The sequence below is a fragment of the Narcine bancroftii genome, chromosome 4 (genome assembly GCF_036971445.1).
Source record: "Narcine bancroftii isolate sNarBan1 chromosome 4, sNarBan1.hap1, whole genome shotgun sequence".
NCBI classification, from domain to species: Eukaryota; Metazoa; Chordata; class Chondrichthyes; order Torpediniformes; family Narcinidae; genus Narcine; species Narcine bancroftii.
Genome location: NC_091472.1, coordinates 34,023,090 through 34,046,547, shown reverse-complemented (window position 1 = coordinate 34,046,547; position 23,458 = coordinate 34,023,090). Strand labels below are relative to the sequence as shown.

General features: G+C 42.7%; 1 protein-coding gene and 1 long non-coding RNA gene across 9 annotated transcripts in view; one reads left to right on the top strand and one right to left on the bottom strand.

Annotated features, from left to right (window-relative positions):
- LOC138760446 (uncharacterized) overlaps positions 1-23,458 on the bottom strand; it is a 134,857-nt gene that overhangs the window by 26,367 nt on the left and 85,032 nt on the right. For 5 of the 6 annotated variants that reach the window (XR_011355610.1, XR_011355612.1, XR_011355613.1 and 2 more), the window contains exon 3: positions 686-826. The exons of the other annotated variant lie outside the window; for it this stretch is intronic. This is a non-coding gene — a long non-coding RNA (uncharacterized lncRNA). The remainder of the gene's footprint in view (positions 1-685; positions 827-23,458) is intronic. 6 annotated transcript variants of the gene reach the window in all.
- The window catches only part of LOC138760445 (forkhead box protein N2-like), a 94,456-nt gene continuing 72,410 nt past the window's right edge, over positions 1,413-23,458 (top strand). Inside the window, exon 1 of one of the 3 annotated variants that reach the window (XM_069931034.1) lies at positions 1,413-1,688. The gene's annotated coding sequence lies outside the window, so the exon portion shown is untranslated. Of the gene's footprint in view, positions 1,689-1,826; positions 2,313-6,332; positions 6,417-23,458 lie in introns of those variants that run through there. The other 2 variants (XM_069931033.1, XM_069931035.1) reach the window with 2 other exon arrangements.

Sequence of the window (23,458 nt, the reverse complement as noted above, 5' to 3'; positions counted from 1 at the left end):
AGGAAGGGAAAGAGACAGCTAATGTTTCCAGATGAGACCCTACATCATAACTGAAATAGGTTTTATTAGGTATGGTGAGCTGTTTGCTTAGCTTATGGAATCCAATATGGCTCTTAAAATCAGAACAAAACAATTGAAGTGAAAATAACTACAGGTTCAAAAAAAAAACTTATTTCATTAATGGAGTATTTTATTAGCATGTTCACTGTTAAATGAACTACGCGATCAGTACTTGCACCATTATCTCACTTCAGCCTGAATGCACACACAATAAAATTAAGCTCTTCTATTTCTGTTCACCAGTGCTCATTGGATCAGGCTGTCAGCGAGAGAGGAGGATGCAGCAGATTTATAGGCAATTAAAGCTACAGGACTCCTCCACTCCTTGAAACATACAGCATCCCTTACAATAAGCAGGTCCTGATAATTTGAAATAACTAACCCACAGGCTGTCCATTCCATAAGTTTAAAAACAAAATGTATGTAGCTGAACAAATTAACTAATTTTATTGCAATTGTAAATTTTATACAGGATGAGGCCGAGAATGGTTGCAGTATTTTTCCACTGAGAATAGCCTTTGGGAAGACAGAAGGTTGGTGAGCTGAAAGGGGAAATCTCAGTTCCTGATGGCCATCCTGTGAATGTATATACTCTTGTGTCTGCAATAGGACTGCCCAGTCTCACCTGCAATGTTGCCATTAAATGATAGCAGAGAAGGGAGCTTTCCACCCATGATCTGTGCATTCTGAAATAGCTTCCCAATTGGTTCGTTTGATTACAATTTTCTCCTCTGTATTTAGCTCTTGGGATACCTCATACCTGGAACTACATCAGTGTGATATGGTTTATTTTAAGATAAAATATACAACAAATAACAAAGCTAACGAAAGGGAGTTTGCATTTATAAAGTACCATTCATCTCAAAACTCGAGTATCTTAACACTTTTTAAGAATCCACAATCACGATCCTTTTAAAAAAATGAATTAAACACAGGATGATATTCAAATCACGAGGTAATAAAGCAGATGGCAGCATAAATGCCATCTGTTCTACATCGTTCAATCAACAGACAATGAATAAAGCCCAGTTTCTTCTCTTCCAATCTTAAATGATGCCACGCAAAAAAGTTCAAACGTTACCAGCAAATGTGAATAGATTGTTGAGATTTTCACTTATTTTGCTTGTGCAAAAATTGATTGCCACCTTTCCTAGGTGACGTGTTCATATTTTAAAAAAAAACTTTCTTGGTTGCCACACCATGGGACATCCAAAAATCCTGAAAGTTGCCGTATAAATATAATACTCCCTTCTTCATTCCGAATGGAATTAAATTGCGAAAATCTGAAATCGGCTCCAAAAATTAAAAAAAATTGCCGGAGACGCTCCAAGTCTCCTCCCTCCTTCTCAGGATACGAACCGAAAGGGAAACGCTCATTTTGTTCCACTTTCCAGTTGAAATCTAATTCACAAATTACATGCGTGATTGTTACTTGAGCGTTGCTCTCCGGACGGATCCATCGCACTTTTCAGTCTGGAAACCACACAGCGTTCGAAAACATACTCAGCCCCTCGTTCGGCGAGACAACAGCACAACTTGGCTGCCTGCAACCTGCTCATTTCCACGGCAATGTCGGCAGCAGGATGTCCAGCGCTGAAATCCGTTGGGATACCCATTAAGCGAACCAGGTATCCCCGTATCCGCAGAGCCCCTGCTCACCTTAGCCCGACGCGTGCTGGAAAATGTAACTCTTCCACCCCCCCCCCCCCAAGGCTTTACCGCCAAAAGGACGCGGAGGAACCCGGAGGCCAAGAACCACTGGTTGGCCTGTCCTGCCGGCTGCATGTCTCGGGCTCGAGACCCTACCCTCCCCTCCCCTCCCGAACTCCAGCAGCCCGCGCGCACACCCCGGCGCAGCCGTCCAGCGAGCAGTGACCCGCGCATTTGATGGGGGCAGCCGAAGGGAACGGAGCGTGCACCCCGCCCCGAGCGGGAGGAAGGGCCTGATTGGGGCAAGGGCGCACAAAGCGACGGCGGCGGGACCAGCCGCCGCGGTCAGGGGAGGGGCTCCAGGCGGCGGCACGTTACCATGGCAACGCCAGGGGATTTCGTGGCGTTCCTTTGGAGTTTCTCTCGCTTTTCTGCTTCGGATGAGAGGCAGCTGTTAGCGCAACGTTTCCCCCAGCAAAGATAAATAAATCACTGGGGGGGGGGGAAGAAAAACACCCCCCCTAGCAGCGATCCACCTCCCCCACTCCCTCCCCTCCCTCCCTCCCTCCCTCCGAGGCCGCAGCGCTACATGCCGGAAGATCGTGAGTATATTTATTTCTAAAGTGTGGAAAGTCTCGGTAACGGGGGGAGAGAGAGAGAGAGGGGAAGGGGGATCGAGATCCGCGTCCAACGCCGGGGACCCCTCGTGCTTCGAGTGGTTTCATTTCCTTTCGTTCGACGACAAGGTTCCCCGGGCATCGGGGCGGGGGGGGGGACGAAGGCAAGTTAGTGCCCGCACCACGTTTCAGGGCGCCCAGCTCCGCGGGCACTTCGCAGCTCGTCGAAAATCTTTGTGCTTATGTAAATTATTATCACAGCAAACATCGGGCCGGAATTTTATGTCCTCTCTTCCCCCTCCCCCCCCCCCCACCTCTACTTGTATATATTTTATTTGGGGAATTATTTGCAATGTAACAAAGTGGGTTTTTTTTATTTAAAACGTTGCAAACTTTAAGGAGAAATTGGCAACATTTCGCTGGGTTGAAAAGCCCTGAACACTTCGGTGTGGCTGGCGGTGCAACTTTAAATCGGGATCGTTTTATTTCTCTTGTACTTGAGGAACGAGACTTGGTGTTTTATGGGTAAATTGAAGGCAGTCCCTGGATGGGAGGGGATGAAATGTAGGGTTCAGGCCCCCCCCCCCCCCAGCGTTTGTTTAATGGGGGCCTAGGATTGCAGGCCTGGTCGAGAAGGAGAAGCCAGCATCTGAGTTCCCGATTGTGTCAGTTTCCTGAATGAGAGGTTGCAGCTTGGAAAAACTGACAGGTCCACGTGGTCGGATCGAGGAGACAGGAAGCGCCGCCGCCCGCTCTTCATGGCCCTCCTTTTCTCTCCACCTTGGGGTGGAGACTCGTCATTTCCGCGGTCCTCGCCGTCCAAAATAGATAATGCCCACTCGCAATCCGCTTACTCGAACTACCACGGTGCTATCGATTTATTTGCAGAGGTTGTTTGGAGCAGAGCTTATTCTTCGTTCCTCTGCGAAGTGACCTTGTCAGAAAAATCACAGCACCAAAGAGGTCCTCGCCGACTTTTACACGAATCCAATTTTATTCTCCACGCATCCCCTTCCATTTCCAGTTTTACAACCTCTTTTGTCTTCATTTTCGATATTCAGCATGGTAGATTTTTTTTTGTTGCTTTTCATTATCTTTGTAAGAAAATGGAGCACCAGGGGGAGAGCCATGCAGTTTGATAGAGAACATGCAAACTCCACACAGACAGCATCCGAGGTCGGAAATGAACCCGGCTGTCTGGCACTCTGAAGCGCGGCAATACTGTACTGCCCCAAATACCTTTTAAATGCAGTTTTTACCCTTCCAGAAATCCTCACGATTCTTGCTAAAGCTGCATGTGTCTGCAGAATTGTCACACAAGCTTTACCTGCTAAAGTCAATGTTTGAAGGTGTCTATCGGATTTTTTTCACTCAACAGTGTTGCTCTTCGAAAGATAACATTTGTTTCTTGTGGCACGACTAATCTCAATTTCTTCCAAACAACATTAATGAGAATAGAGAAACAAAAGTAGTAGATCCAGCTTCTATCCTTTATATCAACATTCTCTAGGTTGATAAAGACCTGAAACATTAACTGACAATTTCCACCCATGGATGATGTCTGACTTGCAATGTTCCTCCAGCAATATTTTTGTTTACTTAATGTCTATGAATATCCCTAGATTGAAATTAAAAATTAAACAGCAGGTGTTGGAAATCTGAAATATGAACAGCTGATGTAAATGGCCAGCAGGCCAGGCAACATATGGTAGACAGCATCTTTCGACATTTGTTTATTTTTTCACTGATGGTGCTTGATTTGATCTGCTGAGTTTTATGCAGTATTTTCTTATTTTAAAAAAATTAATTTAGTTTAGACATACAGCACAGTAATAGGCCATTTCGACCCCCCCTCCCCGAGTCCGTGCCGCCCAATTTACACCCAATTAACCTACACCTCCAGTACGTTTCAAATAGTGGGAGGAAACTGGAGCCCCCAAGGAAAACCCATGCAGACACAGGGAGAAAGTACAAACTCCTTACAGATAGCACAGGATTTGAACCCCAGTCCTGATCACTGGCGCTGTAAAGGCGTTGTGCTAACTGCTACACCAACCCCAGAGTTCTTGAATAGTACAAACACTTGTGTGTCAGTGCAGTAAAGTGTTCTTGAAACAGGAACATGTGTGCCTGAAATTTGACAGTTGCAAATGTGACATCTAAGAGATGTCATATAATCTCTAATATTCAATAGAGAGGTGACATGTTATTTCTGAGCTTCGTAATATGCAATGAGTGAGGAAGAAAGAAATACTTGAACTTGCCAAACTTTTCACCCATCTTCATTCATTGCATGTGCCTTGTTGATGTATCTCACTAGATGCTTATTAAACCCAGTAAATGTATCTGATTCCTCTGGCAGCATGTTCCAGATGTCAACTACTCTGTGATTGAAACAAATAACCCCTCAGATCCTCACCTTAAACCTATTCCCTCTTGTTTTTGTTTTTGATACCCTCTTGTTTTTGATACCCTCTTGTTTTTGATACCTATTCCCTCTTGTTTTTGATACCCTTCTATCAGATCATCACTGGTCTTTCTTTGCTACAGGAAGAAAAGCCCAGCCTATCTAATCTCTCCTCGTAACTAAAATCCTCTAATCCCATGCAAGATTCTGGTGCATTTCTTAATTTTTAGAGGAAGTAACCAAATTTTTTGTAGGCATTTTAATGATTTCTACATCACAATGATTGGAATATATTCAGCACCCCTTCGTGCTCCTTTCAAACCACCAGGGATTTTACTTCATTAATCTGGTCTAAAGGGTATATTCTTTTCATAGAGTTGGTATAATGTGGTTAGTGGCAAATATTCAATAGTCTGAGAGCAATTTATACATGTGTTTTAAACCACCATATAAAAGCAATACAAAGTCAGAAGTGATCTGAGTTTGATAGAAACTTAAATAATATTACTTGGGGGAGCATCTTGGGAATAATTGGTTTTTAAGTGGGGAGAAGAAGCATTGGCCAGGTTTAGATTAATAATCACTTTTGAGAGATTCTAGGAAAGTATAGATGAAAATTGGGTACTGTACTTATGTTTCTTAGGTAGGTTTGCCTGATATTGTTTACTTGTAGGCTCAGATAACATGGAAAGAGCCCTCTGGCCCAACGTGTCCATGCTGATCAAATTGGCATTCTGGGCTTGTCCTTAAGGTCCATAACCTTTTAGCCCCTTCTGTCTGTATAGCTATCCAAGCATCTTTTAATCCTGTAATTGTACCTGCTTCTACACTCTGAGTGAAAAGGATTCCTCTCAGGTCCCTCTTAAATCGATCCCTTCTCTCCTAAACCAATGCCTTTTAATTTCAGAATTGTCTACCCTTGTGGGGGGCGGGGGGAAGGAGGAGGCTATGAGCATTTTATCCATGCCCCTTATGATTTTCAAGTTCTCTGTAAGGTCACACCTTGGCCTTCTTCACTCTGGGGAATAAAGATCCAACTTGGTCAACCCTGTAATTCAAGTCGCCCGCCCCACCACCCTCCCTAGTCCAGGCAACATCCTGATGAATTTCCTCTGAACCTTTTGCAAATTATTGATGCATCCCGTAGATGAGCAAACAGAACTGCATACAGTACTCAAATTATGATCTCATCAAGAGGTCACAGTTTTTATTCTCAGTATTCTGGCAAGCGTGCCAAACATGATCTTCACCAACTCTGCCCACCAGAGTTGCACATTTATGGAACTATGTACCTGTACCCTGAGTCTCTGTAAAAACATTGCTGGAGAAGCTCAGCAGGTCAAACAGTATCCTTTATATAGAAAAGATAAAAATACATAACTAACATATTGTCAGTCCTCCAAATAAAAGGATAAGGGGAGGCATGGTCATAAAGGCAATAGGTGGAGAAGGGAGGGAGGGGACAGCAGCAAGCAAGGGGAGGAGGGATGGCTAGATGAATAGAGATGGAAAAGAGTGGAGAGCTAATAAGGGAAGGGAGGGGGAAAGGAGAGCACATTACCAGAAACCAAAAAAGTTGATGTTAATGCCATCCGGCTGGAGAGTGCCCAGACAGAAAATTGGGTGTTCCTCCAATTTACGGATTGTCTTGGTGGGATAGTACATGAGGCATGGACAGACACGTGAGTATGGGAGTGTGACACAGAACTGAAATGGTTAGCTACTGGGAGGTCTCTGTCACTGGTCCAGACCGAGTGAAGGTGCTTAGTGAAGCAATCTCACTTGAAAGGCTTGTATGGAGTCCTGGACTGTGGTGAAGGAGGAGGTGTGGGCATGTTTGGCACCCCCTGCGGTCACAGGAGAAGGTACTGGGTGGAGGGTGATTGGTGGGGAGGGATAAGTACACTAGAGTGTGATGGAGGGAGTGGTCCATATAGAAGGCATAGAGGGGAAGATGTGTCTGGTTGTGGGATCCTGTTGTAAGTGCTGGAAATTCCAGAGGATAATGTGTTGAATGTGGAGGCTGTTAAGTGAGGACAAGGAGAATCCTGTGTTTGTTGCATCTGGGGAAAGAGGGCACCAGGGCAGATGAACAGGAAATGGAGGAGATGCTGGTGAGGGCTTTGATGGTGGTGCAGGGAAAGCCATTTTTGTGGAAGAAGGCAGATATTTCAGAAGATCTGGACTGGAAGGCTTCATCCTGGGAACAGATATGGCAGAGAATGAAAAATTGACAGAGGGGTCAGGGTGTGAGGAAGTGTAGTTGAGGTAGTTGTGGGAGTTGGTGAGTTTGTAATATATGCTGGTGGAAAGCTTGTCTCCCAAGCTGATGACAGAGAGATCCAGAAAGGGGAGAGTGTTGTAAGAGATTGTCCAGATGAGTTTGAGATCGGGGTGGAAGTTGCCTGCGAAATGAATGAAGTTGATGAGTTCATCACAGGTCCATGAGGCAACCCCGATGTAGTCATCAGTATAACAGAGGAAGCGTTGAGGGGCATTGTCTGTGTAGGCTTGCAGCATGGCTTGCTCCACAAAGCGCACAAACAGCAGGCCAAGCTGGGACCCATGTGGGTACTTATCACTTCGCCTTTGATTTGGAGGAAGTGAGATGAATTAAAGGAGAAGTTGTTTAGAGTGAGGACAAGTTCTGAGAGGTGGAGGAGGGTGGATAGAGGGTGACTGTTTGGGTCTTTGGTCTGTATAAAGGGATTGGACATCCATCATGAAGATGAGGGAGTCCAGTTTGGGGAATCTTTGCAAAGGCAGAAGGTAATAGGTGGAGAAGGGAGGAAGGGTAAGCAAGGAGAGGAGGGATGGCTAGGTAAATATTTGCAAAGGCAGGAGGTAATATTTTATTCAGATGCCTGCTGACATTTTTCCATACCTTGATGAACCTCAAGCCTGAAACATCGGTTATGTATTTTTACCTTTGCTATATAAAGGACACAGTTTGACCTATTGAGTTTACTTCAACCGTGGTGTCTGCAAACTTCAGTGTTTCCCCCACCCCCGCTGAGTCACTGTTCCACAACACTTTCCAGGGCCCTGCCATTTAATGTGCAAGACCTAACCTGTTTTGACTTGCCAAAGTGCCACACCTTACCATTGTCAGGATAAAATTCCATTTGCCACTCCTTGGCCCACCTTCCCAACTGATCTATATTCTGTTGAATATCTTTCCTAACTGTCAACTACCCCATCAATTTTGGTGACTACAGATTCCCTCTCACTTTGAGAAAGATACTTGACAATTGAGACATTTCAGAGTTCAGCAAAATTTCATAACTAATTGCTGTTTATGTTACAGCTGTGACTTTTTAGAATACTTCAGGACATTGTCTCAGTTTTTCATATTTACATTGTAGGTTATGGATCATCTTTGGGGAGTTTTGAAATGGGTTAATGCTTTCCACAGCAGCCATTTTCTTTGCCACTGTACAGCATTTCCAACATTGCACCTTTTGGCTGATACTTCAGTGAAGCACTTAGCATTCCATGGCACTATTCGAGGGCGGTTTTTCAAGTTTATGACCAATACTTTTCGATAACTGACAGAATGCAAAAAATTTATTTATCTTGCTGTATTCAAAGTGGCTGTTCCTTTTCCTCTATTTCATAATAACTATGTTTTAGGAGTATTTTTTGTTGTAATTTGATAGCAGAGGTCATAAAATGCTCTAAAATTCTTTGTTTACTCCTCTAAATTGCTTTGGATATTGATAGAAGAAACCAAACAGCCTGTTCTTGCTCATCCACTAGGAACAAAGTAAAATCCTAGTTCCACCCTCATCTCATCATCAGACTGCCAGTTCTTCACTATCCTTACCTAAAATTTGATTCCAGCTGTTGGTCATTCTTTGTATCCCGAATTCAATCTGACAACTATTGCCTCCCTGCTGAAGCAATGTCTCAGATTTTACTTTGGTGTGGTGCTGCTCTTGGGTTCATTCGTTGTTTATCCCAAGATGTCCCAGAAATGTGGAGATGGTCTGCTGTCATTCATTTAGTCTGGAATTGCAGCATCCCTGTTTAGTGATGTAATTACCTTTAAAGAATGCCTATGATCCGAGTTGCAATGCATTATTGCTCTGTCCACCTGTGACAGTGCTAAGGAGAGCATCTGATTTGGGAGCCTAGGTTATGAATCCAAGGACTGTCGCCTACCCAGAAGCAATGACTAACTGTAGCCATGTCCTTAAGGCTGAGGAAGTTGTCCAGGGGAAAGACATTTGCATTGATCTGCTAATATTAACAGTGATTTTTATGGATTTTGCGGAGACAGCATTGGTGATATCTTTTCAGTACCTTGAGATGCTTACTGTCATCCAGATCCCAGAAGTATATATAGGAATCACTGCTACCTAGTAGACTATAACCTTGTGCCAGATCTGAAGTTTTGATCTTCACTCTTTTTCTTAAAAATAAATGGCAGAGCTGCTGGAGAGAGCGGGAAGCAGAGATACAGTGCTGATCTGCAGGGTTCTCCCATCCAGTCTACTACTGACCGCTCCATACAGGCTTTAAGTGGCCTGTTAAATGAGCCAACAGTGTATTATTTTAAAATCCTGCAATCACAGGATGGCAATGCCTGTACTGACAGAGGCCTCAAGGGTTGCAGACTCCAGGGAAGCAGAGGACTGGTGCAGGGCACCACAAAACTTGGAGAACACCCCCTGTTTGAGAAGGAGAAGCAGAGGAGATGACCCTCCAGGGACATGGTGGGAGACCAGTGAGGGGCTCTGTGTGGAAGAACACACAGGTGGTGAGCTGTTGTTGACTGGAGGCGAGAAACACATGCAGGCTGTGGGCAGCTGGCAATGTGGTCAAAGAATTTGCACCAGGCTGGGGATTGCTGGAGACTGACTAAAGGAGTACCAGCCATCGGAAAAGGGATGTGAAAGGGTGTCAAGGGCAGGAGGGGCTCCCAAGGGACCATAGGTGCTAAAGGCTTCCTGATCGTGTTGCAGGTTTGTATCTGGAGCTCGGGTTGCTGAAGGTCTGGATTGAAGTCTGTTTGGCTGGAAAGGCTACAGAAACACCCGAGGTGAATCCACGAACACTCAATGAAACTGAAGGGACTCTCTTTTACTTCTTTTTCTTTGATTAAGGGGCACTGGCATTTTCTTCCAATGGTGAATCTTTGTCTGCCTTACAGCAGACTAAATACAATTTTATTTAATGTTGCATTTGTTTTATTGTATGACAATAAAATAATCTTGAATCAATCAAACTGAGTCTGTGGTGTTCCCCATTTTCAACGGTGTTAAAGGTGAACTTTTATTTGGTGTGGTACTGAATAATGTTGGTCTATGGACAGGTAAATTAAGGATCTTTGTCTTGCTGCTATCAAGGATAAGGCCCATCCTATCATAAGCTTCCCGTTGATGGCTTGTAGCTCAACTTCTGGGCACGTGCAAATACACTCATCACTTGTAATCTACAGATCAATTATTGATCCTGATTCTGGCGTGTAATGGCCACAATTTGAACAGATTCCCATTAACTGTGATTAGTTTCACTAATGGAAAGTTCAATGAAGATGAGTTGAAGTACTGCTGTGAGAAAGAATGAAAAATGTGCTTGTTACACAAGAAAATCTGCAGATGCTGGGATCTAGTGCAAAACATAAGTTCTCGAGAAATTCAGCTCATTATTACAGCAGCTACTTGATGCTGAGTTACTTGAGCACTTTGGTGTTGGGCAATGAGGCAGCTTGTTTGATGCCCATCTCTTGAATTTTTTTCCATTGTAAATCCAGTGATCAGGATCGTGGCTTGCATGTTCAAAATTCATTTAAGGCAGTGGAATTTTTAAAGAAACAGAATAGAATGCACTGTGACTGTAAATTATGCTTTGCACTTATAAATTATTTTCTTTTTTTTCTTTGGCTTGGCTTTGCGGACAAAGATTTATGGAGGGGTAATGTCCACGTCAGCTGCAGGCTCGTTTGTGGTTGACAAGTCCGATGCGGGACAGGCAGACACAGTTGCAATGGAAAATTGGTTGGTTGGGGTTGGGTGTTGGGTTTTTCCTCCTTTGTCTTTTGACAGTGAGGTGGGCTCTGCGGTCTTCTTCAAAGGAGGTTGCTGCCTGCCGAACTGTGAGGCGCCAAGATGCACGGTTTGAGGCGATATCAGCCCACTGGCGATGGTCAATGTGGCAGGCACCAAAAGCTTTCTTTAGGCAGCCCTTGTACCTCTTCTTTGGTGCACCTCTGTCTCGGTAGCCAGTGGAGAGCTCGCCATATAACACGATCTTGGGAAGGCGATGGTCCTCCATTCTGGAGACGTGACCTACCCAGCGCAGTTGGATCTTCAGCAGCGTGGATTCGATGCTGTCTGCCTCTGCCATCTCGAGTACTTCGATGTTGGAGATGAAGTCGCTCCAATGAATGTTGAGGATGGAGCGGAGACAACGCTGGTGGAAGCGTTCTAGGAGCCGTAGGTTATGCCGGTAAAGGACCCATGATTCGGAGCCGAACAGGAGTGTGGGTATGACAACGGCTCTGTATACTCTAATCCTTGTGAGGTTTTTCAGTTGGTTGTTTTTCCAGACTCTTTTGTGTAGTCTTCCAAAGGCACTATTTGCCTTGGCGAGTCAGTTGTCTATCTCGTTGTCGATCCTTGCATCCAATGAAATGGTGCAGCTGAGATAGGTAAACTGGTTGACCGTTTTGAGTTTTGTGTGCCCGATGGAGATGTGGTGGGGCTTGGTAGTCATGGTGGGGAGCTGGCTGATGGAGGACCTCAGTTTTCTTCAGGCTGACTTCCAAGCCAAACATTTTGGCAGTTTCCGCAAAACAGGACATCAAGCGCTGAAGAGCTGGCTCTGAATGGGCAACTAAAGTGGCATCGGCTGCAAAGAGTAGTTCACGGACAAGTTGCTCTTGTGTCTTGGTGTGAGCTTGCAGGCACCTCAGATTGAAGAGACTGCCATCCGTACGGTACCGGATGTAAACAGCGTCTTCATTGTTGAGGTCTTTCATGGCTTGGTTCAGCATCATGCTATTTACTATTAGGCATGCACTTGTCATATTCAGTACCACACCAGATAAAACATTCACCCAATTGAAACATAAGAGAGCAACACTTTTGTAAACTCAAACATATCCAGATTTTGCATATTCATGCTCTGGACTCCAAGATGAACAATTACAATTGTGCCTTCCTTTGGGGTTACTTATATAATATTAGTTTACTGAGGCATTCACAGTATAGGGTTTTATAGTTTTTAAGTCAGCTGCTCTGGATAATATAATGCCACCGAGCAGCTGGACCAATCCAAAGTTACAACTTCAGAAAAATATTCTGAGAATTAAGACCATTTTTAGATGGATGTTTGAGTGAATGTGATTAATGGAATAGCACAGAAACAGGCTCTTTGGATCACAATGTCTGCACAGAGGATGGTGCCAAATTAAACTAAATCTCTTCTGCCTGCACATGATGTGTACCCCTCAGTTCTCTGTGGTACAGTTAGCATTGTGGTTAGTGTCAAACTATTGCAGTGTCAGCAACTTGGGTTTGAATCCAGCACTATCTGTAAGGAGTTTGAACATTCTCCGTGTCTGCATGGATTTCTCCAGGCTCTCTGTTTTCCTCCCACCATCCAAAAACGAAAGGGTTTTGTAGGTGAATTGGTTTACTTGTGCAGCATGGGGTTATGGGGTGGAAGGGCCTGTAACTGTGCTGTACCTCAAAATATGTACCTATTCATATTTCTGTCTAAAAGTCTCAAAACTCCAATACCTGGTTCCCTCAAGCCGGTCTCCAGCAGGACACCTGCAGCCTGTGTGGGTCACTCAGCAGCTGAATCTCTCACTGGTCCACAGCAGTGGTCACTATCTTGTAGGGCTGTCTCCTCTGTTTCTACTTCTTAATGGACAACGTTCTCCCTATTTCTGGTGCTCTTTGGAGTCAACAACCCCTCATGGCCACTGCTGAGCACAGGCACTGCCATCCTGGGCACAGACCGATGGTTGCAGGATTTTAGTTTTTAAAAATTGTCATCACCTTTAACCGGCTGTTGAATGCCTGTGTGGAGCCACTACCATTAGGTGGTTGAACCCTTCCTTCAGAGGAGCGCAGTGTCTCTGCTCTCCTGGATCTGCTGCAGCAGCATATCACCATTTTAAACATTTTGTAATAATGTAGATCTATTGAGAGTGCATTTTTTTCCTAAGATTCTTTCTCTTCAGATGAGGAACTGGTTTTATTACTGGTGATTTAAGGGGTAAATTGCAACTGATCCATCACAGGGATGTGGAGAACAAGACCTAAAATATTTCAAACCCAGTTTGCCTACCAGTGAGCAAAGATCCAATGAATGGTCCCTGTGAACTGCCCAGCTAACTCTCCAGAGGACATGGATTCTGGGAATTAATCCAGGATTCTGGGGCCTAATTGAGGCAGCAGGGAATGCAGATTTTGAGATGATATCCAGATTCTGGGCTAAAACTCAAAACAAATCCCATGCAAAGTGAAAGAAATGGCTAAAATCAGAAAATAAAAATAGCTTATTTAGCATTGTGCAATTTACTTGACAGCTGTTTTTGTTACCCTTTGGTCCATGATCAATATATAAGTATATGAGACAGATAATTTCTCCATCTGCTTCTACCCGTAAATCAATTTTGACATCTTTCTCCCAATTCTTTAACATTGGCATTTTAGCTGCACACTGTTCTGCACCTAATGCCCCAAATACTTTGCCCAGTTATGTGGGAGATTGCAAGTAACTGTCGCCCTGACAGATTCTCAGAGTCTGGGAGAACCTTCTCTGATTCCTACCACAGTGGCTGCTTTCCTTTTGGGGAATATGTTTTAAAAAATGGGGTATTTAAATAAGGACCATCCCCAGGGAACATTGGGAATTCTTGACTTTGGTGTAGATAAAAGTTAAAGAATTTCATGTATATTACATTCTAAATGTAGTATTATGTGATAATAATGGAACCTTTACTTTTACCTTTGTTACCTTATTAGGGCTATTTCAATGGCAGAGATAAAACACAGCAAGGTTTTTAAAAAGGTTGTGGCTTATATTTGAGCAGATTTGGGAGGCAACTATCTGCTTGTTGTTGGAACAGAAAGGGGAATTTTAAATTGCAGCTAGTAATTAAGACAGATGGAATTGAAGGAGATCAATATGGTATTGATATGATCACCTTCTTTAACAAATTCCATCAGGTGCAACCTTTGTGTTTATCCTTTCCTCCCACTTCTAGCTCATCACTATTTCCACACTTCCCTCCTTCACCTGTCTCTATCCATAAAACCATCCTCACTTGGATTCACCGATCGCTTGTTAGTTCCAGTCTTGCCCCTCCTGCACACCTCTTAATACTAGAATATTTCCTCCCCTCTTTAAATCTCAGTCTCAAACCAATATGCTGCCTATCTCCCTCTGAGTTCCTCTAGCAGTTTTATCTTGGTTTGGAGTCAGAATTTTGAAGTACTGTGTGGACTTCTGGTTTCCTTACTTGAGGAAGGAGATACTGGCTTTGGAGAAGATGTGGAGGAGATCACCAGGTTGATTCCAGAGATGAAGGGGTTAGCGTATGAGGAGAGATTGAATTGTCTGGGACTGTACTCGCTTGAATTTAGAATGAGAGCGGACCTTTTATTAAAAAAAAAACACATAAAATTATGAAAGGCACAGATAATTGTTTCCATTGGTAGAGGAGACCAGAACTAGGGGATAGGTCAAGATTCAGGGTAGTAGATTTAGGACAGAAATGAGGAGGAACTGTTTTTCACAGAGGGAGGTGAATCTTTGGAATTTGCTGCCCATTGAAGCAGTGAAGGCTACACTAGTAAATATATTTAAGACAAGGTTGAATAGATTTTTACACAGTAAAGGAATTAAGGGATATGGGGGAAAAGATAGGTAGGTAGAGATGAGCCTATCATCAGATCAGCCATAATTTCATTGAATAGTAGAGCAGGCTTGGCAGACCAGATGGCATACTTCTGCTCCTATTTCTTATGCTCTTGTATTTGTTCCCTCATCCATTTCTTTGAGTTAGCTTGTGAATAGCTGGGACTATCCTGGTTTCCCTCTAGTTATAGCATGCCAACCTGAAAAATATCTATTTATTTCCACTCTTTGTTTTGTATCTATTAACCAATTCTCTCTCCATGCCAGTATATTAAACCAAATTTCACACGCAGTAACCTTGTTGACTAACTTCCTGTATGCGACATTAATAAAATTTGTTTGAATATCTAAGCCCAACACATTGATTTTTTTCCCCCCATATCTATTCTACTTGTCACATTATGAAAGAACCCATGAGATGAATCAAACATAAATTTCCTTTCATAAATTTGCTCAATTTTTTTTAGATTCTATTTTCTCTGCTAAGGTTGAGTTAATAGTTTGCATTTTCCTTTTTATTAATCGTGTGGTAGCATTTGCAGCTCTCCAGCAGGTAGTAAAATCATTGCAAAATTGACATAATTTTGAAAGATGATAACCAGTGCTTTTACAACTATATACTGGTAGCCATCTCTCTCATTTGTCCATCCCCACAAGTGCATCCTGAACCATCTGTGGGAGAGTCAAATTTGTAAATATTTAAAATGACTTTTTGAAGGTTTGCAAACGGGGACACAAATACACAAAAAAGTTTCTCCACTTTTTTCTTAATTTGCCCAAGCATTTTCAAAAGTTTATAAATCTGCATTCCATGCTCCTTTGAACAGGAACACTTCAGTTACTTCAAACTTGTATTAAATTAGATTTGCTACATATCTGCCTGAATCGGGATACTTTTTTTTTGTATTTAAAATATGGAATTCCACCTCTTCAAAAAGGGGCAGGGAGTCAGAATACAGGAGGGAGACTGAAAACTTGGCTGAATGCTGTACAAATAAACAACCACACACTCAATGTCACCAAATCCAAGGACCAGATTGTAGACTTTAGCAAGTGAAAACCGGAGGTGTATGATTCCGTGATCAATGGAGAATCAGAGTTGGAGAGGGTGAGCAAATTTAAATTCCTGGGAGTCACTGTTTCGGAGGACTTCTGGGCTCAACATACAAATGTCATCATGAAGAAAGCACATCAGCGCTTCTGCTTCTTCAGGAGTTTGCAGAGGTTCGGTCTGACATTGGAAACCTTGGCAAACTTCTATAGATATGAAATTATAAGTTACTACATTCAAGTCACTTATCATTCTTCAAACTTCCAGCATAGCTTGTTCAAACTTTTCTCTTAAAGCAACCCACCCATACTCGGTATCCTTCTAATAAACGTCTCTAAACTGTGTCCCCTGATTTTACATTCTTCCTGAAATGAAACCAATATTGTATTCATTTTGGCAGATGTGGTCTCACCAGTACCTTGTCCAAGTCAAGAAAAATCTACTTCTGTGCAGCATTCTCCTCACAATAAATGACATATCTTTCCTAACTACATCCAGTATGTGCATACGAGCCTTTTGTGAATTGTGTAGGAGGACAACCAGATCCCTCCATCTCAGAGCTCAGTCCTCTCATCGTTTAGATATTTCTATTTTTTTCTGCAAAAATGTACACATTCACATATCATCCACCTCCACCGCCAATAATACTCCATTTGCAAGATCTTTGCTCACTCACTCATCTATAGCCATTTGTAACTTTCCTGCCTATCTTTATTATAGGAGCAAATTTAGCAGCCATTACCTTTGATCCTTTCATTCAAATCATTTATCTAATTTGCAAAAGGTTTAGGCTCTTGCATCAACTTTTGTGGCATACCACCTGCTTCATTTTGCCAACCAGAAAAGGATGACTTTATGCTTACTCTTTCCTATTATCAAGCAAGCCTTCAGTTCCTGCCAATATGTCACCTCCTATACCATGAAAGATGATAGGCTCATCTCTACCTACCTATCTTTTCCCCCATATCCCTTAATTCCCTTACTGTGTAAAAATCTATTCAACCTTGTCTTAAATATACGTTCTGCAATATGTTTAATATAGTATTTTATCAAAAGTCATTTAATTACAGCTCATGTATTTCAATCTCCTATTTAGATGAGGGACCTGAATGATTTATCCTACATTACCACAAATGCAAAGCATAATCAGTGAAGAGGACACAAAGCATCATTAGAGAGGGATATAGACAGTTGATCAGGCAGAATATATTCCCTAAAGCATGTTGCATCAAGTACGATTATGTTAACTATTGCATCTAATTGAGTTGGGGTATGAAGCACAATTTCTAATTGAAAGAATGGAATGTAAGTTGTGATTTATTGATTGTAGAGGAATATATTAAAGAGTCTGCAGTAGTCTAGTGTAAAAATTGAGTATTTTTATTTTTGTCATGGTCTTTCCTTAAACCGTTTTATTATACAATGGAGTATAATTTCATAGGCATCCTCTCATTTTAACAATCATTTATGAAGCCTGAGAGCACACTCCTGAGTTGTGAGTATTAAATAACCAAGTGTTATTTTATTGTCACTGACGTTGCATCACATAAACACATTCACAGGTGACCTGGAAGATTAGGCATGTCAACTCTTATTTTCTAGTTTGTGGCTTGGGCACTGAGGTCAATTTTAACAATTCAATTGATTATCTAGCTGAGAGCAATAGCTCAGAAGGAATGGAATGAAGCTTGCAATCCCCCAGTTCCAGGATCAATTGGATTTTTTTTCTGCATAAACAGAGCTGCACTTGGTGGTGTAGTAATCTCTTATCTCGTATTTCCTAAAACTAATATTTGTTCCCAAAGTCCATGCAAGATTTTTAATGATCTTGTTTTCAAACAGAATCTATTTTTCTAATTAGAAGTTCAGTGCAGACTACTACTATATAACCATATAACCACTTAAAGCACAGAACAGGCCAGTTCAGCCCTACTAGTCTATGTTGTAACAAATCCCCACCCTCCTAGTCCCACTGACCAGCACCCAGTCCACACCCCGCCAGTCCTCTCCTATCCATGTAACTATCCAGTCTTTCCTTAAATGTAACCAATGATCCCGCCTTGACCACGTCTGTCGGAAGCTCATTCCACATCCCCACCACCCTTTGTATAAAGAAATTTCCCCTCATGTTCCCCTTATAATTTTCCCCCTTCAGTCTTAAACCATGCCCTCTAATTTGAATCTCCCCCACTCTTAATTGAAAAAGCCTATCCACGTGTACTGTCTGTCCCTTTTAAAATCTAAACACCTCTATCAAGTCCCCTCTCAATCTTCTACGCTCCAGAGAAAAAAGCCCCAGTCTGCACAACCTTTCCCTGTAACTCAAACCTTGAAATCCTGTCAACATTCTCGTGAACCTTCTCTGCACTCTCTCTATTTTGTTTATATCTTTCCTATAATTTGATGACCAAAACTGTACACAGTACTCCATATTTGGCCTCACCAATGCCTTGTACAATTTCATCATAACCTCCCTACTCTTGACTTCAATACTCGGATTTATGAAGGCCAACATTCCAAATGCCTTGTTCACCACACCATCTACCTGAGTATCAGCCTTGAGGGTACTATTTACCACAACTCCTAAATCCCTTTGTTGCTCTGCAAATCTCAATAGCCTACCATTTAATGCATATGACCTATTTAGATTTGCCTTTCCAAAATGTAACACCTCACACTTATCTGTATTAAATTCCATCAGCTATTTCTCAGCCCACATCTCCAGCCTTCCTAAATCACCTTTTAATCTACGGTAATCTTCCTCACTGTCCACAACACCACCAATCTTTGTATCATCCGCAAACTTGCTTATCCAATTCTCCACCCCTACTTCCAGATCGTTAATATATATAACAAACAATAGTGGACCGAGGACCGATCCCTGAGGAACTCTACTAGTCACTGGCCTCCAATTGGACAAACAATTTTCTACCACTACTCTCTGACACCTCCCATCCAACCATTGCTGAATCCATTTCACTACCTCCTCATTTATACCTAATGCCTCCACCTTTTTTCCTAACCTGTGGGGAACTTTGTCAAAAGTTTTACTAAAGTCTAAATAGACAACATCCACAGCTTTCCCTTCATCAACCTTTTTTGTAACCCCCTCGAAAAACTCAATCAGGTTTGTCAAGCATGATCTACCCCTGACAAAACCATGCTGATTACTCCCTAGCAATCCCTGTACCTCCAAATAATTGTAAATACCATCCCTCAGAACACTTTCCATCAACTTGCCCACCACAGACGTCAAACTCACGGGCCTATAATTCCCAGGTTTACATTTAGACCTTTTCTTAAACAGCGGAACCACATGCGCCACCCTCCAATCCTTTGGCACTACCCCCGTGGCCAGTGACATCCTAAATATCTCTGTTAATGGGCCCACTATCTGTCCACTAGCCTCCCTGAGTGTCCTTGGAATATTTTGTCCGGTCCCGGAGATTTATCCACCTTTATTTTTTTCAACACAGCCATCACTACCTCCTCGGTTATCCTTATATGCTTCATTACCTCCCCACTATTTTTCTTTACCTCAACTGGTGCAATATTTTTTTCCCTAGTGAATACCGAGGCAAAGAAATCATTCAAAATTTCCCCCATTTCCTTTGATTCTCACTCAGCCTACCCTCACTATCTACAAGGGATCCAATTTTATCCCTCACTAATCTTTTACTTTTAATGTACTTATAGAAGCCCTTTGGATTTATTTTTACTCTGTCTGCCATAGCCTCTTCGTGCCTTTTTTTGGCCTTTCTAATTTCTTTCTTAAGATTCCTTCTACACTCCTTGTAGTCCTCCTTCAAATTGTCAGCTCTCTGTTCTTTATACCTTTTGTACACCTCCCTTTTTCTCCTAACCAAATTTCCAATATTCCTCGAAAACCAAGCCTCCCTATGACTTCCAGCCTTTCCTTTGATCCTCACTGGGACATAACTACTCTGTACCCTCAAAATTTCTTTTTTGAATATCCTCCATTTCTCATTTACACCCTCACCTGAAAATATCCTGTCCCACTCAATACTCCCCAAATCCCTTCTTATTTCTTTGAAATTTGCTCTTCTCCAATCCAGAACCTCAACTTTAGGCCCCTCCTTGCTCCTCCCTAAAACTACCTTAAAACTAACAGAATTATGATCACTAGACCCAATTGGATCTCCAACATTAATGTCTGATACCTGACTTAGCTCGTTCCCTAACAGGAGATCCAGTATTACACCATCCCGAGTCGGTTCTTCTACTAATTGATTTAGAAAACAATCTTGAACACATTTAACGAACTCTAGCCCAACCAGCCCTCTAACTGTATGGGTATCCCAATCAATGTGAGGGAAGTTAAAATCTCCCATGATCACTACCTTATGATTCTCACACATATACGTTATCTCTCTAGACATTTGTTTCTTGACCCATTTGGTGGTCTGTAATACACCCCTATTAGCACCTTCATGTCTCCTTCACCCCTCAATTCCACCCAAACAGCCTCACTGGACGATCCCTCCAGACCATCTTGCCACCTCACGGCAGTAATGTCCTCCTTAGCAAGCAGAGCAACTCCTCCCACTTTTTTACCCCCTGATCTATCACATCTAAAACAAATGTATCCTGGAACGTTAAGTTGCTAGTCTTGCCCCTCTTGTAGCCAGGTCTCACTAATTGCCACAATATCGTGACCCCAAGTATCTGTCCATGCTCTAAGCTCGTCTACCTTGTTCACTATGCTTCTTGCATTAAAATATATGCAATTCAGAGAATGACCCTCATATACATTCTTTTTTCTACCTTCTACCCTAATCTCCATCCTACCTTTGTTATCGTTTTTATTCTTATCTAGGTGGCCATGCTCCCTTGACTCTGCTCTCACACTCTGTTCCCCACCTCCCTGCCAAACTAGTTTAAACCTTCCCCCACACCTCTAGCAAATCTGCTTGCCAGCACATTGGTCCCCCTCCAGTTCAAGTGGAGTCCGTCCCTTTTGTACAGGTCCGACCTTCCCCAGAAGAGATCCCAATGATCTAGAAATCTTATCCCTTGCCCCCTGCACCATCTCTTTAGCCACGCATTCATCCTCCACATCCTCCTATTTCTACCCTCACTAGCGAGTGGCACCGGCAGCAATCCAGAGATTACTACCTTGGAGGTCCTGTTTTTTTTAACTTCCTACCTAATTCTACATGATCCTGTTTCAGGACCTCATCCCCACTTCTAGATAAGTCATTGGTCCCCACATGGACCACGACTTATGGCTGTTCTCCTTCCCCTTGCAGAAAGCTATGTACTCGATCAGAGATATCCCTGACCCTGGCACCAGGGAGGCAACATACCAACCTGGATCCCCGATCTCATCCCACAAACCTTCTATCTGTCCCTCTGACTAACGAGTCCCCAACTACAAGTATCCTGTTCTTATCCCTCCTTCCCTTTTGAACCTCAGGGGCAGCCCCCGTGCCAGAGACCTGACCCCCACTACTCGTCCCTGATAGGCTGTTCCCCCCAGCAGTATCCAATGCAGAATACATATTGCTGAGTGGCACTTCCACAGGGGTACTCTGCACTGGCACTCTCCCTCCTTTCCTCACAGTCACCCAATTCCCTGACTCCTGCCTTCTAGGGGTGACTGTCTCCCTGTAACTCCTCTCTATCACTGCTTCTGCTTCCCTTATGATCCTCAGTTCATCCAACTGCAGCTCAAGCTCCTTAACATGGTCACTCATTATATGCAATTGGATGCACCTTTTGCAGGTGTAGTCATCAGAAACAGCTGTGCTGTCTCTGATTTCCCACATCCCACAACTGGAGCACTTAACTACCCCAACTGACTCCATTTCCTCCTTTCTTAATATAAATACCCTTCCCACACAAGTAGCTCCTTCTCGCCGAAGTCCCTTGAGCCAAAGTACTAAGACCCCAATCCTTCAATGGGCCGCTCACTCACTGCGCCGCTCCTCGCTGGCCGCTCCCTCCCCTTCTACTCCTTTTATTAGCCCTTACCAATTAACCCCAAGATCCAGACAAGGAGCTAAGTAAAATAACCTATTATCAGAATTCTATTTTGCAGTAAAAGTCTTAAAAGGAGAGTACCCCTAAATCACAGTGGTTGAATAATGGAAAATTGTCCTTACAGAATTCACAAGTCACAACCAAAAATTTGAGAGGCAATAAAAAAATTCACCTGACAGAATGTATGCAAGAATAAATAACTAAATAAAAATACCCAAACAAAATTTGTCTTCATGCTGGAAAATTGCAATATGGTTTTCTAGGAACATAAAATTCCATAATGGGGCTGTACTGTTTTTTTTTAATCAACCTGAATAGTTTAATATGGAAAATGTGTCTTGTGAGAATCTATAGGTGCTTTCACACTTGCGTCCAGCTAAATCGGCCGTTCAGTGTTCTGGGATAAGAATGGGGGTTTGGCTTTTCACACTTGACCACCCTAACTGGACAGTGAATGCTTTCACACTTGCAAGAAGCCATCCCTGGGGGTTAGGACTATTCTACCTTCAACTGGTGACGTCATGACACATTGAGTGATGATAGACATGCCCTAAATCCTGATCAATGTACTATGATCTTGTATAGCTTTATGTACAGCACAGTATGAGCCCTTCAATCCCTGTTGTTGTTGTGCCGACCTATATAAACCTTTATAAGGGACTATGGAAAAGTGCTAGCAATAAATAACAATAGTGGACAACTTTTAAACAGTGTAGGAAAGTTGGTAGCACTATAGCTCACAATTTATAAAGACCGTGGGAAAGTTGGTCGTGCTATTGTGGACAATATAGAAATACTGTGGTGGTGGGGGGGGGGGGGGGGATGCAATGAAGGACCTGCCCTCCCAGAATGCCGTGCAGCAGAGAAAGGACTATATGAACGGCTTCATGCATGGAGCAATCATGGAGGAGTTTCTCTGATGCACAGCATTCTGGGAAGTCCAGTCCACCATCGCTTTTCCCCTATGGTCTTTATAGATTGTGCGCTATAACACGACCAACTTTCCCACGTTGTTTAAAAATTGCCCACTATTGCTATTTATTTCCTCTCTCTCCTGCTGCGACATTCCCAAAGTAAAGTTTATACTTTCATTTTAATCTTCTCTTCCTTCATGTTCCTGTACTCATGCAAAAATTTGGGTCATTTCAATCCCACATTGCAATTGTGTATTCTACGCTTGCCTGATTGCAACGCCGGCATCTGCAAGCACCGGGGATTGTCAAGGCAGTCTATCCCCGGTGCGAGATGACATCTCACACCAGAGTTAAAACAATTTTTCTTTCACACTAGGCACTTTTAAAGGCCAATTGGCCGTTAATTCCTGGGACCACTTGCAAGTATGAAAGGGACTTATGGCTGCCACACCAAGTCCAATTGTTGTATATGTTGTATATTGGTAGTGTTGAAATTGCCTACTGTCCTTTTTTTTCAGAATTATGTAATTTGCTACTAACAATGTGAGAAATTTATAATGCATAGGGCATGGTATTGACAACCAATGATTTGGAGATGGATCAATAAATGAGTCTACTTTTCTTAAAAATGGTTGGGGATATTTATAAAGTTAAAGAGTAGAGAATAGAGAAACTAATGTAATAAAAGTGGTAGCTTTTTGAGAAACCTGCTATGAGTTGGAGGATGGTAACATAGATTAGGTATGTACATAAAATTAATCTTTGGTTGATTTTGCAGCATGGTCATCAGGTTTGATTGACAGGAACTACTTCAGTCTGTGTTGCTAGAATGCAGTCTATGATAATTGATAAAAGTGGAAACAGACACGGTCTTTGA